At 45.4% G+C, this 18,452-nt stretch overlaps 1 protein-coding gene across 4 annotated transcripts in view; it reads left to right on the forward strand.

Moving 5' to 3' along the window:
* Positions 1–18,452, forward strand: part of SERGEF (secretion regulating guanine nucleotide exchange factor) — a 256,873-nt gene that overhangs the window by 175,697 nt on the left and 62,724 nt on the right. The window lies entirely within an intron of this gene.

Consider the following 18,452-nt stretch of genomic DNA (forward strand, 5'->3'; position numbering starts at 1 on the left):
TAGCATATATATATATTGCGGACATCTCCTGGGCAGTGACTTTCTCCTTTGTTCTTTTAATGTAAACAGTGATGATATTTATCTTTTGATAAATATCAATAGATATTCTTAATTTTAATGAAGTCTAGCTAACCAATCTTTTCTTTAATGATTTGAGGTATTTGGGTCCTACTTAAAACACTTTGCCTATTTCAAGGTCATCAAAATGAAAATATCCCTCCATGTTCTCTCCTTTTTTTTCCCCCTTTTTGGCTGTGCTGCACGACAGGCAGGATCTTAATTCCCTGACCAGAGACTGAACACCTACTGCATGCAAAGTAGTGTCGTACATGAACTGTGTTGTTCCTCTTAATAGACCTGCACTGTCTATACTTGCTTTGCGTGCAGTAGGTGCTTGTTCCATGCAGTAGGAGGAAATACATGCCCCCTGCAGGGGAAGAGCTGAGTCTTAACCACTGGACCACCAGGGAAGTTCTCCTTTGTCCTTTTCAGCAATTGAGTTGTTGGTCTTCTGCTAATAAGTTTCTAGGAGCTCTTTATATATTAGGAAGATTAGGCCTTTGTCTGTGATTTGCATTGCTCATGTATTTTCCTAGATCTTTGCCTTTTGTTTTTGCTTTTGATGTTTTTATTTTGTCCTGTTTTTATCATGCAACTTTTCTTTCACTGTAAATGAAATTTACCAGTCTTTTCCTAGAGTTCTGGATGCCTTTAGAATATGGCTTCTGGATTTTGAGTTAGAGAATCCCTCCCCATCCCAGGGTATAAAGGACTTTCCTTGTTTTTTTTTCTGGTACTTTATGGTTTTATAGTCTACATGTGAATCTTTGATCTATTTGGAATTTATCCTGATATATGTCAGGTGCAGATTCAACTTCATTATTTTTCCAGATGGCTACTCAATTGTCTCAACACTGTTTATTGAATTCACTCTTTTTGGCTGCCTTCCTGGGTCCTGTCACTACCAGTATAGCCCTCAGGCATAATGAGGAGCAATGACTTAACCCAAGATTGCCCAACTAATCAGTGGCACAGTTGGGGCCAGTACTTGGGTCCAGCTCCTATTGTTTAGACAGGGCTTGTGGCTGGCTCTCCAGGAACTTTCTAAGTGATTGTGATCTCCCAGGCTGTTTGCTAAGTGGAGGGGGGCTGCTAAAGGCAGAGAGGCCTCTTTTACTTCGTTTCTTAGGTCCTGAGTACTCTGTCCCAGGTCCCACTTTTCTTAGCCTTGGAGGTGATATACTTGTTGCCTCTATCACACCACTTGAGGCACCTTATTTTCTTCACTGCCAGGCTAGAATGTGGTCAGATCTGCATTCAAGAGAAGTGTTTCACAATTAATCAGAGATATTTTTGCAGACCATTGGTTATCATTTGAGTCACATTTCTGTTGAGTCATTTGTTTTCAAAGCATAGCCTCACATCACAAAAAAATGCCTCCTTGCTGCTACTGCTGCTAAGTCGCTTCAGTCGTGTCTGACTCTGTGTGACCCCAGAGACGGCAGCCCACCAGGCTCCCCCGTCCCTGGGATCCTCCAGGCAAGAACACTGGAGTGGGTTGCCATTTCCTTCTCCAATGCATGAAAGTGAAAAGTGAAAGTGAAGTTGCTCAGTCGTGTCCTACTCTTAGTGACCCCATGGACTGCAGCCCACCAGGCTCCCCGTCCCTGGGATCCTCCAGGCAAGAACACTGGAGTGGGTTGCCATTTCCTTCTCCAATGCATGAAAGTGAAAAAAGTGAAAGTGAAGTCGCTCAGTCGTGTCCTACTCTTAGTGACCCCATGGACTGCAGCCTACCAGGCTCCTCCGTCCATGGGATTTTCCAGGCAAGAGTACTGGAATAGGTTGCCATTGCCTTCTCCTCCTTAGCTCTCCATAAAAATGAAATTTTTTTCCCCACTATTACTCCTAAATAAGCAATGTTTGTGTCACTCCACAGGAGTCATTCCACATGAGACCTCAGGTGAAGGTGCCAGAATGTCAAGGAGGCTCACAGAATTGCTAAATTACTCATCTCTATGCAGCCTTTCTGGGCACAAGATTCGGCACCATGTTTTGGCTTAATATACTGATCCTTCTAGAGTTGCTTACAGTAGCAGAACCTGTAATTGTGTCTCACTGCAGTTGTTTGCAAATACTCAAGAGGCCTGTGGCCTTGCAAAAGTAAGTCTTACTAAAGTGAATTCAAAGTAAAAAAAAATACAGAGTTAGCATGAGATAGAGACAGCCTTCTGCAACAGAAGGGCTGAGCTTTGGTCCCAGCTCTGTCTGCCACTAAGCTCTGTCTGGGCAAGCACCCTCCCTCTCTGGACCTTAGGATCCCCTCTGGGAAATATTTCTGAAGTCTGCTTCATTGCTCAAGTCTGTCCTCATGTGCATGAACTGTGTTGTACATCTTAATAGACCTGCACTGTCTATACTTGCTTTGCATGCAGTAGGTGTTTGTATGTTTGTTAAATGCTGAACGAATATTACATACAGTATTTCCCTTATCCCTTCCCATCAGCTTGCTAGTGACTAATAATGTGCCCTGTAGCATTCTGGGTGCTGAGGTGGAATACAGCAAATGGTCTTAGCTTATGGAGCTCATGTTTAATGGGAAAGGGAGCTACGTTAGGCCTGACACATGATATGTACTTAAATACTGAATGAACATATGAATGAGTGCAAAGCAGAGGGGGATAACACTTAAAAGAAAGAGTGAAGAGGGAGGAATGATTAATTTGGGAAATCCTCATGGCAGAGGGGCTTCTTGAGTGGAGGAAGGGTAAAGGGCATTCTGAGGGATCAACACAAGCAGAGGGAAGAAAGGCTTTAAAGTGTGAATTACGGTTGAGAGACAATTGGTCCACCAGCAAGACAGCAGAGGGTCAGCTAAGGCCATGTCTCTGGGGGCATTAACTTTACTATATAGACAGTGTGGCTCCATTAAGCATTATTTAGGAAGACACTCAGAAGTTGATGGTTGCAGCAGTGAACTTTTTTTCTTTTAATAATGCTTTTTTACAGAGCAAAAGAGAACTGACAGTAATGGGTACCTACTATATGTACTCTGAGCATTTTGCTTACATCATTTTATTAGGTCATCACCATGCAAGGTAAAAAGAAGACATATAAGAATTATCCCCACTTTCCAGATGGGAAAATAGAGACTCAAAGAGGTGAAGCCCTGGATTCAGGCTGACATCCACTGACTCTGAGGTCTGCATTTTCTCCCCTTACCACATGCTCCCTGCAGCGGTCAGGCTTTGGCTTAATCAACACATCAAGCAGCATCTACCAAGCCTATAGCATGCACATGGCTTCTGAAGACAGGAAAAGGCAGCAGAAACTGATAGTACTTGTCTAGAGGAGCAGAGACCAGCCTGTATCCCAGTCTGTCCTCAGAGCACTGCATCTAGAGACCATGTGCAGCGTGGGGCAGCTTTAACAATGGCCAAGAAGTCAGGTCCAGAAGCCTGCTCTGTCCTTTCTTAGACAGGAGCAAGCTTCCTGAGTCTGGGTGACACCCTGATATCTCCCTGTGAACACCCAGTCTCACAATGCTGCCCCTTAGCAGCCACAGGCCTCAGCATGCACCACGGCCCCTAAACAACACCTACCCCACAGCTACTGTCTCTGTTACTGCTCATCTCTGTGGAATTCCCCATTCCGCCTGGGTGCACCTAAGCCCTTAAATGCAGAACAGCTGTGACTCTTCCTTCCGAAGTGCTCTCTTCAGCATTCTGTTTGCCCATTTGCTCATTCATACATTTAGTCATTCATTAAGAAGCTGCACCAAGTACTAGAAAGAGTCCTGGGCCAAGGGACCTGAGTACAGGCTGGTTGCTTTCATCTTGGGCAAGTACTTTCCTTCTCTGGGTATGTTTTTCTTTATGGATAAAATAAAAGAAATCTGTAAGGTAATCTTCAAGGTCTCTTCCACCTCTGACACTTTGGGTCTTGTTCATAAAATTCATAAATTCACACCTTTACCCTAGCATGGGGTTAGGGAATACTTCTAAGAAGACATGATGTTTGAGGTGAGTCTTCAAGGATAAGCAGGAGGAAGAGAAAGGCTTTCCAAGGAGTGGGATCAATTTGAACAATGGCTTGCAGAAGGCATGTAAACTGGGGGTGAAGAAGGGATCGGGAGGGGAACCAAGCCGTGGGAGACAAGGCTGCGGGGATTTCTGCAGGTTGAGGAGCTAGGACTTCATCCTGTATGGCAACAGGGAGCAGGAAAGGTCTTAAGGCAGAGTTGGGACTTGATCTGATCTGTTTCCAGGAGCAAATAGCTGTTCAACAAAGGAGTCTTGGAGGAATGGCAGTGGGTTTGATTTTGTGGCTTTGTAAGATATGAATCTGGTAAGTTTGTGGTTTTCAGCCTGAGGCAAGGAAGTTGCTGCTGCCCTTTGGGTTCAGAACACTGGATGTCTGATTGTTACCTCCAGCATCGTGGCGCCAGAGTCCCCATCAGACTCCTTGGCCCAGACTTGGTCCCACCCTAAACACAACTCCAGGTCCAGCCCAAGGCCAGTCCCAGCCTTTTCCTGTGGCAGCCAAGAGGCTGACTTGGTCAGGAAGCTGCACAGTGTGGCCCTAGAGCAGCACACAAGCTTATACCAGTAGCCTCTTACGTGGCCTTTGTGTTTTGTGAGTTTTTGTGAGTCTGTTCGCTTTATTCAGGCAGCACCTTTTAGATAAATTCTGCATATGAAGGGAATTTACTATCATCAGTTGGGAACTGACTTGCAAAAATGTTCGGCAAATGGCATTTTATATATCAAGAAGGAAAAAAACACACAAGTAAAATGATAGGGATTCTTGGATAGACACTTTTTGAAATTTAATTTTTTCAAGTGGAATGGATGACCAAAGGCTTACAGGTTTCTACTCTGGGAGGAAACTGCCTTTCTGAGTAAGGCAAGGAGAATTTTAGCTGGTCTAATGTAAGAAGAGATATAGGGTCCTAGAATCACAGTCTGAAGGCGGAGGAGACTGCAGAAATGACCTCATCCCTACCAAAGAGGAAATGGAAGGCCCAAGTGAAGAAATTATCTGCCCAAAGTCACGCAGTAATTCAGAGGCTGAGCCCAGGATGCCAGCCCCCAAGTCCTGACTGCATGGCACCACCACGTCTTTGGAGACAGAGCGTCAGCAACTTTTGAGGCGAGTTCCGAGGCCCCCGCCTGTGTCACGCTGACCTGGCAGCCCTGGCGTCAGGAGTCCTTGGCCCGGCTCTCTGCTGGGTAGTTTCTGTGCATCCACACCCAAGGTCCCACATCCGCCATCGCCCTCTGCAGCAGCACATCGCAGGTTTTCAGCAAATGCAGCCCAGGAATAGAAATCAGACCTCTTTCCTTTGATTTCTTAATGTTTGAGTCTCTCCTAGGGGTTGCTACATGAACTCAGCTGTGCTTAAAAGAAAAAGTAAAGGTTTCAGTAATTCAGTTTTAAGGGGAAAGGAAGGGGAAATAAGGGCCTAGGAAGCCAAAACAGGAAATTATCAACTCTCAAATATTTATGGACCATATGCAGTTTTTTTTCCTTTAAAAGTTTTTTTACATTATTGAAGTATAGTTGATTTACAATGTTGTGTTCATTTCTGCCTTACAGCAGAGTGATTCAGTTATACATATACATACATTCTTTTTAATATTCTTTTTCATATATGCAGTTTTATACAATATGAATTTATTCTTTGTATCAACCATAAAGTAGGTACTGTTATTATACCTGTTTCAAGATAGAGAAACTAAGGCACAAAGAGGTTAAATCATTCACTCAAGGAGAAGAGTATTGTCCTGGGCGCTCTCCAGTATAAGGGTCTGGGTATCCAAAGTGGTGGATTCATAATTAGTGAGTGATATTCTCCCCAATTATTCAGCAATAAATCAATAAGAGCTGCAAAGGGAATCTCTTGTGACTGCCAGAAGGCTCTAGCCTCAGCCTGTCCCCATGAAAGCATAGCAGAGTGTTCTACTTTCTGTGATATCAGGAAACTGGGAGGGTTTATATATACAAAGGATGATAAGATCAGAATCTAGCAAGGGCAGATATGTGAGCTGAAGTCAACAAAGTAACACTTAATTGGGCATAAATGTCAGAGGAGGGCTAATGGTAGACATTGGGTGTTGACTGCTTCGATGATTCCTGGTCAACTTGCAGTAGTGAAACAGAGCAGGGGGCAGACAGTCAGAGCAGCAGAAATATTGGCAGAGGGGTAAGGATGAGCTCATGGGTTGTACTGCCTTTACACTTTCCATTGTCAGTGGAACTGGCATTGGAGCGCCCTGAAGATAAAAAGTGAAAGGGGTCCAGTCTGTGGGTAGGGACAAGGGTGTAGTTTTGAAATGTCTCAGGTTGCAGCATCACCTCTGTATGCCCACACTGCACGTTAACCTTGATCCACTCCAGGGAGAGCCCCCACAATACATGGAAATGTTCATTCTGTAGAAGTAAAGTGGGTGGGAGCCAAAGGACCCCAGAGACCATTTATCCCCATTTCTCCTCTATGAATGAGATACCCAAGTCTTGGAGCGGGCAGTGACAGGGTTCAGTTGGGAGCTGTCAGGGAGGAGGCCCAGGCTGACTGAGAAAGCGGATCTTCCACCACTTAGTCCAGAACCCTTTGCTTCAAACAATGTGTTCTCAGAAACCGATACCATCCAAATCTAAGACTTCCCTTCCCTTGGGAAAGATTTCTGTTTAATCTGGACCTTTATAGGCTTTTTAGATGCTTTTATTAATCTTCTGTTTCTTTGTGACTTTAAGTAATTTGCTTGCCCTTCAGGAGCTATAATTGCACAACTATAAAAATAAAGATAGGGACTTCCCTGGTGGTCCAGTGGCTAAGACTCTGTGCTCCCAATACAGGAGGTACAGTTTTGATTCCTGGTCGGGGAACTAGATCCCATGAGCCACAACTAAGTGTTTTTATGCTGCAGCGAAGGTTGTGTGAGCCACAGCTAAGACCCAACACAGCCAAAATAATAAATAAATATTAAAAAATAATAATAATCTGGTACCCCCTTCTTGCTCATAAAGCCTTCCTGGTGTTGTAAAAAGTATAAGTTTGATTAGAAAGAAAAAGTAATCATTTTGAATAAAAAGCAAGATAGAATATCATAGTTAGAGTAAATATTGTTTTATACATCTCAAGTTAATTTGATGTGATTTAGGGGGGACACTAAGTCCGTGAAAGTCACCTGACTAGGCTTCAGATCAGCCCTGCCATTTTCTAGCTCTGTTCCTCTGAGTACATTACAACCTCCCTGAGCCTCCGTTTTCCTTTGTGGATAAAGAGAATGAGAATACTTAAAATGTTATAATGACAATTAAACAGGACAATATATGTAAAGGACCTGGTTCATGACACCGACAGCACGTGAAAATTTCCACAGCTCCACATCCTGCCCAAACCAGGAGCTGGCAATTTTCGCTAGTCTAGTAGGTTCTATCCAAGTAAGGATTTTGCTTCAGAGACAAGATCCCTCTGCTGGATCAACCAGAGAATCAAACCCAGTAAGAGACATACAGTTAAGAGATTTAATGCACAGAGTCCGCTTACACAACAGGAGGATGGAGAGGCAAGTCTGAAACCCAGAGGGAAAATCTTCAGGAAGGGCAAGCTGTTGCTCCAGCAACAGGCAGAACTTCTGCCTCGGGGAAACCCCAGTTCTCTTCTTAGGACTGTCAACTGACTGACTCAGACCCACCCAGATTATCTAGAATAATCTCTGTTACATAAAATCAGCTAATTATAGAGGTTAATCACAACTACAAAATAGCTTCACATCAAGTACTTAGATTAGTATTTGATTGATTAACTGGGTACAGGTTGACACATAGAACCAACCATCACAGGGTCCAGCTTGTATTTTAAGAAAATCATTCTGGGCATTGGAGGAAGGCTGAGCTGAAGGTGAGAGAAGCTGGAAACAGAGAGATGAATAGAGAAACTAGCGCATTACATCAGGGGAAGGCATTTAAGTAGCGGTAGCTGAGGTAGAAAGTCAGAAGCAATTTGAAAGGCCGGGCTCAGCTTGTTGGGACTAAGTGACCTGCTACGAACAGGGTTGAGAAAAGAAGAAGAATGAGCAGGATCAGGGATGGTACTGAGGTTTCTGCTGGCCAGACTGGGTGGATGTGTTGTCATTGACCGGTGAGGGATATACATAGAAAAGAGTAGGCTTAAGCAAGGTGATGGCTTTATTTGTTTTTAACATAACCAAGTGTGAGATGGGCTTCTCAGGTGGCTGCCTGCCAATGCCAGAGGTGCAGGTTTGATCCCTGGGTCAGAAAGATTCCCTGGAGGAGGAAATGGCAACTGATTCCAGTATTCTTGCTGGAATAATTGCATGTACAGAGGAGCCCGGTGGGCTATAGTCCATGGGGTTGCAAAGAGTCAGACACAGCTGGGTGTGCACGCATATCATACACAACTGTGAGATGCCTGTGAAACACCCAAATAGACGTTCGTGGTAGGAGATTGGCAGGAAGACGTTTAGCTCTGTGGAGAGGCCAGAGAGTTTCTGGAAAGAGAGCTTGGTGAAGCAGATCTTCATAAGTAGTTTTTGGATAATGTTTCTGCTAAGTGGCTATAGGGTATGCTGTCACGGTGCCTTTGGTAATGTTACATCAGCGTGACCATTCTGTGATTATTCCTGCTGCTGCAGTGATTTAGCCCACGGCAGAAACTGCTTTCTTGGCCAACTGTTGCAGGGGCCTACCTGGATGCCATTGCAAGAGTTAGAGCCTCAGTAGGAGCCATACCTGCGGAAGCTGTCTTCTGAGGAAAATCCAGGATGGGGTCACTAATTGCTGGGCTGTGACCTGAGAGCATATAGAAAAGGTGTGATTAACGACCATGTGCCAGCTCAGTGCCCCCCCCCCCCCCCCCGCAAAGCAAGGCTAGCCCTGGCAGGCTGCCTGGGAAGAAGCAAGCCCCCTTTGACTCTTCCAACCCTAGACCTCCTCTGACAGGTCTGCAGATAATGGATGGAGGGTTGTGCACTGGGAGGTATGGGAGCAAGGGAAAGAAGAAGGAATGAACACTCACCGAGCACCTCCTATGTGCCATGAAGGTGCCGGGCGCCTTCAAAATGATGATGGTGAAAATGGTGACAGCGAACACCAAGGTTTACCTTGGTGTAGATGGCATGTATGCTTTATTTTCTCATATTTAATTGTCACAGCAATCATATAAGATGGGTACTATCATGAAGCACATTTTACAAGAGAGATGAAGTAACTTGCCCAAGTTCATACAAAGGGAGGATTTGGAAAGAAAAGTTCCGATTCTCAAGGCCAGAGTTTCAGATTCTGTGCTGCCTCTGCCTGATACTGACACAGCCACTCTCCCCTCCCTGGTCCTGTCATTCAGGAGGACAAGACTACAGGGTTCTTCCTCCTACACTTCTTACAGATTTCTGTCTTCACAACTTTAAGGAGCCAGATGGGTTGGAGGAAGCACTAGGTAGGGATTAGGACACTTAGGTTGCTATCCCAGCCTCTGTCTGACTTTGAACCTTAGACCTTAACTTTTCGTTAGGGTTCATCATCTGTAAAATGGAGACGCTTACATCTGATGGTCCGATGCAGGACTTGCTAGGGAAGTGTTTTTGTAAACTTTGACAGGTATTCCTTTGCATCTGTACCTACTGCCCTGCTATTCAGAAGGTCCTCTGCCTGTTACTGTCCCCAACCCTGACTGTATGATTTATGACAGTTTTATCACTTAAAGTTCTCTGATGATCATGCCTTGAGGCAGGAGGCCACTAAAATTCTTATTTAAATAATCTCAACTCCCTGAGCCAGCTGGAGGGGGCAGGAAGGTGTAGCAGCTGCTGAAGCTATAACCAAGAGGAGTCTTCTTGTCAGTCATAGGAGTGAATCATTCAAATGGCTGCATTGCTGAGTCCTTTCCTAAGGCAAGCTGGATGGCAGTGTTGCTTTCCTCACTCACTAAGCCTAAGATGAAGCTCAGCTTCTTACTTTGAAATGTACCAGGCATAGGTATTTGAAAAAGCATGGGCTCTGGAGTCAGCACTGTCACCTACTAGCCAAGTGACTTGAGCAAGTCCTATTGCCCAGCTGGGCCTCAGTTTCCTCATCTGTAAAATGGGAGTGAAAATACCTGCTTCACAGGGTTGTTGTACAGTTCAGATGAGATTGTGGGTGTAAGGGGCCCTGCAACTATACCACTTGGTCATTAGACTCTCAATGATTCTTGCTGCCCTGAGTCTCTGAGCTGTGGGAACCAGCACCTTGGGGAGGTTGATTTGATGAGGGGTGAAACGATCTGGTTTCCAGAGTGCAGAGGCAGAGGACTCAGTAATAGACATTGGAATCACAGTCCTATTTTTAGTTACATCCTGCCTAAGGTTTGAGAATGTGGTGTCTTCCGCATATGTCCCTTCCTCCTTTTCGGGGTGAGCAGCGGAGGATCAGGGTGAGGAGGCCGCTGCCCAGCTTCCCCTGTCTTCAGAATCCATCTTTCTCCTCACTGGAATCTACTGTCAGCTTCAGGGAAATCCGTGCTGATCCTTGGACATGAGGGCTTCACTTTAGTCTTCAGTCTTCCAGTTTTTACTCTAGGTTCTCTCACCACCAAACCATCCTTCACCTTAAAACTGTGGAGGAATTTCATCCATCACCCCTGCCCGCGTCCACAGTGTGGCTGATTTCATGAATTTGGGGAGCACAGCAGTACATGTTTTTCCAGCAGGGCTTGTTCTCACAATGTACAGTGCCCCACAGGGTCCCTCCAAGCTCAGAGCTCTAGAGAGCCTCCTCGGTCTCATGTGACATAGAAGAGGAGTGCAGACCACGGGCCACCCGTCACTTAAGAGTAGTAGTAACAGCACATGTTGTTTCATGTCTTCCCGGTAGCACCTCTCTGGTGGGCAGGAATGTGGTTTAGTGGCTGAGAGCACAGGGTTTCAAATCAAAGAGACCAGGGTTCGAGTCCTAGCTCTGCAGCTTAACACTGTGACCTAAGACAGGTTAGTGAAGTCCTCTGAGTGCAGGTCACCATTTCTGTCAATGGGAGATAGTCCCCATCCCACAGAGCTGTGAAGACAAGTGAAAGAATACCTGTGGAGCCTCAGCATAGGCCAGGGACACAGTAAGCATGTCACGCAAAGTGACTGTGGCATTGGTTTTGTAGCAGAGGAGACAGCAGCCCAGGGAGGTTAACTCATGTATCTAAGATAGGCATTATCCCTATTTTATGTAAAAGGAAATGAGGCTGAGAGGTCAAGAATCTAGCCCAAGATTATATAACTGCTAAGCAGCAGAGTCTGAACCTTAAACCAGGTCTCCTGATATTTTACCAGAAGCCTCTGGAAAGCTGGAATAAATACCCCCAACTCATTTATAACTGGCCCCGTAGTGGTGGAATCCCAGCTCAACCTTCCTTCTGCTGAATCCCTCTTCCTAGAGATGGACTGCTGGTGATAGATGTGTGTGGGTGCACACACATTTGTGTACAAATACATACATCTAAAATGACAGAGTAGGAAAATGTCCTGGGAGACCACGATTCCCCAGAGTGCTCTGGGGTGCAGTGTTCTGGTTAATGAATTTTCTATGAGTATTAACCCCTTGGCTTCAGTCATTGTTGAAGATGATTTTGAAATGCATTGCAGCCATCCACTTTCTGATGCTATTGATAGAAGAGGCTGTCTAGTGAGCGCAATTAAATCCTCCTTAAATGACAGAGAATCTTGGCAGGGTCTCCAGGCATCATCACAATGGCCGTCGTGATGTTCAGGACTCTAATAGCAATCTGTGCATCTGTGTAGGTCAGCTACACTCACTGTATGATTTAATCATGGCAGCAGCCCTGGGTGTGCTGGGTGGGAGTGAGGGGCAGGATGGGGACATAATTATCCCCATCTCACACGTGAGCAAACTAGGGCTCAGCGGGAAGGCTTCATCAGGGTCCATCTAGCTTGAGATTAGCAGAGCTAGAACTGAAGTGACATTTGCCAAGACAGAGCAGTAAAGCAGGAAAAAAAAAAAAAACACAAAACACCAAAACCAACAATCAGATTTTTGAGTCAGACATACCTGGGTTTAAATCTCAGTTTTGACACTTACTAATGGTATTGACCTTGAGCAAGTTACTCAGTCTCTCTGGTCCCAACATTTCTCATCTGTAAAAACAGGGAGAATAATAGTGCCCTTGCTGGAATTATTTTAAGGTTATTCTAAGTGTGTAATGCATATAAAGTAGCTGGTATTGTGCCTGGTCAGAGTAGGTCCTTAGCACATTTTGTTGTTGTTTAGTCGCTAAGTCATGTCCGACTCTTTTGCAACCCTATGAACTATAGCTTGCCAGGCTCCTCTCCCCATGGGATTCTCCAGACAGGAATACTGGAGTGGGTTGCCATTTTATTCTCCAACCGTAGCACATGGAAACATTCTGTCTCCTAGTCCAGCACTGTTTCTATTCTACCAAGATATCCGTTGGTGTGATGTGGAAGGTCAGAGGGAATGGATTGAACTGTCTTTGAGCCCATCAAACTCTAGAAGTACCTTTTTGGAGTAAATATATTCTCATTAGCTTTAGGAGGGTGGGTTTTTTTGTTTTATCTCTTTCTAATAACAGATGCCTTTGAGATTTTTATTCATAGGTAAACTTAAATAATTTTAGTATAAGAGGTCAGATGTGACAGAGGTCACCATCAATACAAGAGGTACTGCAAAGCAATATAGTATCATATATGGATGTTATGATAGTAAATGCTCATAGTCTGGAAATTCTTTTTGGATCATGTAGGTCTGTCTTAAAATATGCATAGAATTTGACTAGGAGAACAGGACACATTTCATGTAGGGTCAAAGGTAAGAAGGTAAGACAGTGTAAGATATGCTTGACTTGACTGAAGTGGAAACTATACGGGGAGCTTAGGGGAGAAAAGCTCATATGTAGAGGCTCACATGTGCATGTAAACACACACATGTTACTCTCATCTTCTACCCATATACATTGCTAATCTAAAGCCACTTCCTTAGCTGGAAGTGATCAGAGACTCTGGCTGAATAAATCTTACTGTCCTCCTTGATCTGTAGGAAGACAATGTATATAAAGAAAGAACCCTGGGCCTGGGGTTGGGAGACTCCAGAATTGCTCTAGGTTCCATCTCTTTTCAACAGTGTGACTTGGAAGAGACATGTAACCTCCCTGGGCTTTACCTCCTCATTTATGAAAAATGGGCCACTTTTGGAAAATCCTTTGAAACTATTTATCAAGAGCCTTGAAGATGTCCATTCACTTTTATTGATTCATATCCTGAAACTGTCTCCTAAGGACAGATCTTAAATGTGGAAAAAGTCATTATGATTAAAGATGTTGATCCTAGTGTTTCATAATCTAGTAAAATTAGAAGTTGCCTAAACATCTAGCAATTGGGATTAGATAAATTTATGGCCCATCTACTCAACTAATTTGTTGTGTTTACTAAGAATAACAGCCTTGGACACATAAACAGGAAAACCAAAAGGCATATATGAAGTACTAGGAAAATCATACTCCCTGATGTAGGCAACATTCTTGATGTCCTCCGGGATTCTTCACGATCTGGCCCCAGGCATTCACACCAGTGTCCCATGCCACCACTGTTTACCATATAGGGTGACCTCACTTTGGTGACCCTAGGACGTTTTCTTAACAAATGCCTTTCTTCTTTGTGTTTGCATGTCCTGACATCCCTCCTGAGATGCCCCTCCCTCCCTTGTCCAGCAGATGATCACCTGTTCTCGTTCCAGTCCAGCTTTAGCTTTCCTCGACTTCCTAGAAAGAATCAATTGTTCCCTCACCTCTGTTCTGGTACACTGCATAAGGGGCCTCTCACCCCTGGGTATCATATTAGTCTTCTGTGTCTGATTCTGTCGTCTGCCTCCATGCATAGCCTGGACATCTCTGGAGAGTCAAAACTGCCTTATGGCCAAATTCTCTGTACTTAGAAGGGGGCCTGGCGTTTAATGGGCATGCAATAGGTATTGATTATTTTTCACTTCTTACTTTTATTTTTTGTTTTTCAATGTTTTCTGCATATTTTGTAATGACCTTGCGTTATGCTCAAAATGGAAGGGGAAAAAAACCTCAGTAATCCATTCATCCATTTATTTTTAAGGAGGTGACTGGCCTAATTCAAAGATTCTCAAACCTAGTAGTGCGTCAGAATCACTAGGAAAGGTTATTAAAATGCAAATTCCCACACCCCTGGACAAGCTTCCTGAACGCAGTCTTCAGGGCAAAGACTTGGAATCAGTATTGTTAACAAGCCGCTTGGTTATTGTGATGCTTAGTCACGGGTGGGACCCCTTGACCTAAGTACCTCTAAGGTGCTTTTAGCCTGGATTCTTCCTCCTTCTTGGAGGGCCTCCTGTTCCTTGCTGCGCCTGCCGCAAGCAGTGTCAGTATGAAGGCATTGTGGAGCAGCAGGCCAGGCAACAGGAATAACTGTGATGACTGTGTTACGCGCACCTGTTCTGGGCCAATGACTGCTTTTTTAAAAAAATCTGTACAACAACGCTTTAAGATCAGTTTCACTATCTCCATTTTCATAGATGAGGGAAAGAGGAGTTAAGTGTCTGAAAGTGTTAGTCACTTTGTCATGTCTGACTCTTTGCCACCCCATGGACTATAGCCTCCTAGCTCCTCTGTGCATGGCATTCTCCAGGCAAGAATACTGGAGTGGGTTGCTAGTCCCTTCTTCAGGGAATGAACCTGGGTCTCCTGCATTGCAGGCAGATTCTTTACCATTTGAGCCACCAGAGAAGCCCAGTGGGTTGCTATGCCCTCCTCCAGGGGATCTTCCCAACCCAGGGATTGAACCCAGATCTCCTGCATTGCAGGTGGATTCTTTACCTTCTGAGCCACCAGGGAAGCCCAAAAATACTGGAGTGGGTAGTACATCCCTTCTCCAGGGGAAGTTCCTGACCCAGGGATTGAACTGGGGTCTCCTCCATTGCAGGCGGATTCTTTATCAGCTGAGCTACCTGGGAAGCCCAGTGTCTGGCCCAAGGTTAAATAACAAGAAGGGAGTGGAGCTCCTATTTGAATTCAGTTATTCAGACATGAAAGCCCAGGAACCAGAACCTCCCTTCCGGCCCCTTCTCTGCCTCCCCTGTCGGCAGGGCCAGGTGTAGCCTGCTGTGTGTGGAGAGGAGAGGCCGGGTGCAGTGGGGTGGGCCCTGGAGCCCCTGTCCTCTGTGCAGACGTGTGGGATTAGCAGACTTGGGCAGCCATGCGCCACATAAGCGGGGGCTCCTGCTCACCAAATGTGCTCTGACACCCACCCACCTGCCTACCGGGCGCAGTGAAGCAGCGGAATTCAATTTGCGGCAGTGACCTAAGAGGGGCTATTTTTAGTAAGAAAGTAGGTCAGGGGCTGCAGCGGTGCTGCCTGAGAAACGAGCAGCCTCCCCTCTCACCGGGAGGCTTGTTCATCTCTCACACAGCCGGTGTGGAGGTGAGGAAGGCCGACCTGGCATCCTCACATGACTGCAGTCGTCACTGTGGAGCCACTCCAGGGAAAACACACACACACACATCTAAGACAGAGGTTCTTGTCTGGCTTTGCCTAGGGTCCCGGCCCCAGGATTCCTCAGGAGGTTAGAATCCCCCCAGGGAATATGATGGGGGGTTCTTATACTGTGTTCGCACTACATACCAGCTACTGTTCTGGGTTTGATATGTATTATCATTTAATCCTTGCAAATACCACTGCAAAGTAGGTATTATTATCCCCATTTTACAGATGTAGAAACTGAGTCACAGAGAAATTGAGAATTACTGAAGATCATAGAGCTCATGTGTAGTGGACGCAGATTTTGAATCCCCATGTCAGACTTCAAAGCTGATGACCAAATGACCAGTGCATCAAACCATGCTGGAGGTGATTTTTTTAATTACCATTCTACTTCTGCCCCATTTTATTTTGTCACTTCAGAGAAAACAGCACAGAAATGTCTTTCTCTAGCTGGATTTACCTGAGTCAGACAACCTATTCCTTCCAGGACAGGAAAGGGTATACCGACCTCTTCCCTAGAGAGGAGAAAGCACATTTCTCCATGCTGCTGCCCAATCATCGAAGCCAGCAGCTGCCAAAAACAAACCAGCCACCTGATTTCCCTGGACCTGGGGTGTCTCAAAATGCTCTGTCCCACTTGCTCTGCCACATATTAACTGCAGATCTGTGGCAAATTGCAGGGCGCTCATTGGCAATGCACAGGCAGACGCGAGCTTGTTAACAGAATGCAGTAATTGACACATCGTGATTCATTATGCACAGCACGGAGGACTCGAGCAGAAGCCCACTTTGTGGCCAGCCGCCGCTGGCACTGCCAGCCTTGAGAATCTGTTCCTGGCTCTGTTCTGGCTCTCCAGCTGGAGAGCATGGTACCTTCAGGGCCAGAAGCAGTCAGAGGCTCCCACCTTATCCTGCTCCTCCCTCCAAGCAAGTGGTGAGGATGTTTCCTCTGCCCCCGGCTGCATCATCTCAGAGGAGGGGGGTCGTTTGTTCATTCATTTATTCAACATGTATTTTTGAAAATGCGCCAGGCATGTCGCAGAGAATAAGACCGACAGTTCCTGCCCTCACTGAACTTGCAGTCCCTCTCTGGGCTTTCTTTTGCTTGTCATCAAATCAGTAGGAAAGAGAGAAATGGATTGCTCAATCTCTTCTAGCTCTAAGATTTCAGAATCTGTGATCCTGGATTATAAACATTAATTATTAAATCCTAGTGTCAATCTTACTCATTTGTATACAATGCCAAAGGGGAGAAAAATGAAAATCTGGAATTTCAGACTCAGAAACTGGATCAGAATCAGAAATGAGAACCATGGACACAAGCTAGTTCAATTTCTTCACTTACAGATGAGAAAAATGTGAGAGAGAAAAAAGAGTGGGACTTGGCCCAGTGGCAGAGCAGGCTGGGGAGGCCAGTGCCCGGTGAAGCCAAACCTCACCTGCAGCCTGTCTGAGGCTGCCTCTTCTCTCAGCACTGCTGATGAGCCCCTCCTCAGAACCCTTTCTACATCCGGCTCCTTGAATGCTGAGCTCTCCTGAGTCTCTCCTTCCTACTTCTCTGACCCCTGCTTCTGGGCTCTCTTACCAGCCTTGGAGCCTTCAGCCTGCAAGTGGACGAGGAAAGATCAGCTCTGCCTCGGAGGTGGCTAATCTGGTAGGTGAGCCTTAGAAGGTGAATAGGATTGGAATTCCTTTCACCAGGACCACCAGGGAGATGGCCAAGAAGGAGAGGAAGAAGAGCAGGTAGAGTTTGCTGCGAGTTCTCAAATAGGCAGATACGGGCAAACGACAGTGAACCAGAAAGGAGAGGGGAGCTGATGGAGGTGGCTGGTGAGCAGCTCGCTGGAGCCCCACGGAGGGGCCAGCCTTACCTCATGCTGCAGAGCCCCTCTGTTTCTCTGCCCTTTGCCTGAGTCCTCCATTTAGCCCCGTGGAAAGAACCTCAAGCTGGGATGAAGAGAAGATCTTTCTGATGGTCTAGTAGGGCAGGGGGATTGAGTTCAGTGCAGAGAAGTCAGCACCGGGAGGCTCAACACTTTTTCAGTGACCAGGGACATCACTCTGGGTAGAGGAAGATGCTGTGAGTAGACAAGGCTTTAGCCAGCTCCTAAAGCATCTGTTTGTGGCTTTCCCCTTCTCTTCCTCACAGTCTGGGAATGAGTATATTGAAATAACTTGATTAATTAATAAAGTTTTCTGTCCTACCATCTCCTCCCCTAGGACGGAGGTGGTCAGAGGTAGCAGGTAGGTCAGATGTAGGTCAGAGGCAATCGGAGGGTGAGAATATTGTTAATTATGAAAACCTGCATCAATTTTGTATATCTTTGTACAACTTTAGTCTCCTAAATCGATCTGTTATTTTCCATACTGTACTTTTGTAGAATATAGTTTTCCAGTAGGCACATAAGTCATCCTTAAAGCAGTACTTACTCCATGTCCATAAAATATGTCATATGTGCACTTAAAAAATGCATCTGTCACACTCAAAAATAAATCATTCTGAAGTTTTGAAAAATGATTTTCAAGTCATCTGACTGTGAGCTGGAAACGTGAGTCTGAAGCATTGACTCTTGTGTGTCCTTGGGCTGGTCACTTTCCCCTTCTGTCCCTCAGCTCTCAAACCTGCAGAATGAAGGGGATGGATTAGTGTAGTTTTACACATCTGGTCTGTGAACTGGTGCTACTGACTCACTTAGGATAATTGTTACATATACAGATTACTGGGGCCAGTTGCCCACGTATAGAACTGGGAATTGAGTACTTGGAAATTTTTACTTCTAGCAATCCTCCAGGTGATGCCAGGTCGTGCAGCCAGGTTTGAAATAGTTATCTTCCAAGAACCCCACTGGTTCTGTTTTAGAATCCTCTGCCTTTTCTTTCTTGCCCAGTTTTCCTGATTTTCTCCTATCTTTTTTCTTTCCCTAG

This window comes from Ovis aries, chromosome 15, assembly GCF_016772045.2.
Source record: "Ovis aries strain OAR_USU_Benz2616 breed Rambouillet chromosome 15, ARS-UI_Ramb_v3.0, whole genome shotgun sequence".
Lineage (NCBI taxonomy): Eukaryota > Metazoa > Chordata > Mammalia > Artiodactyla > Bovidae > Ovis > Ovis aries.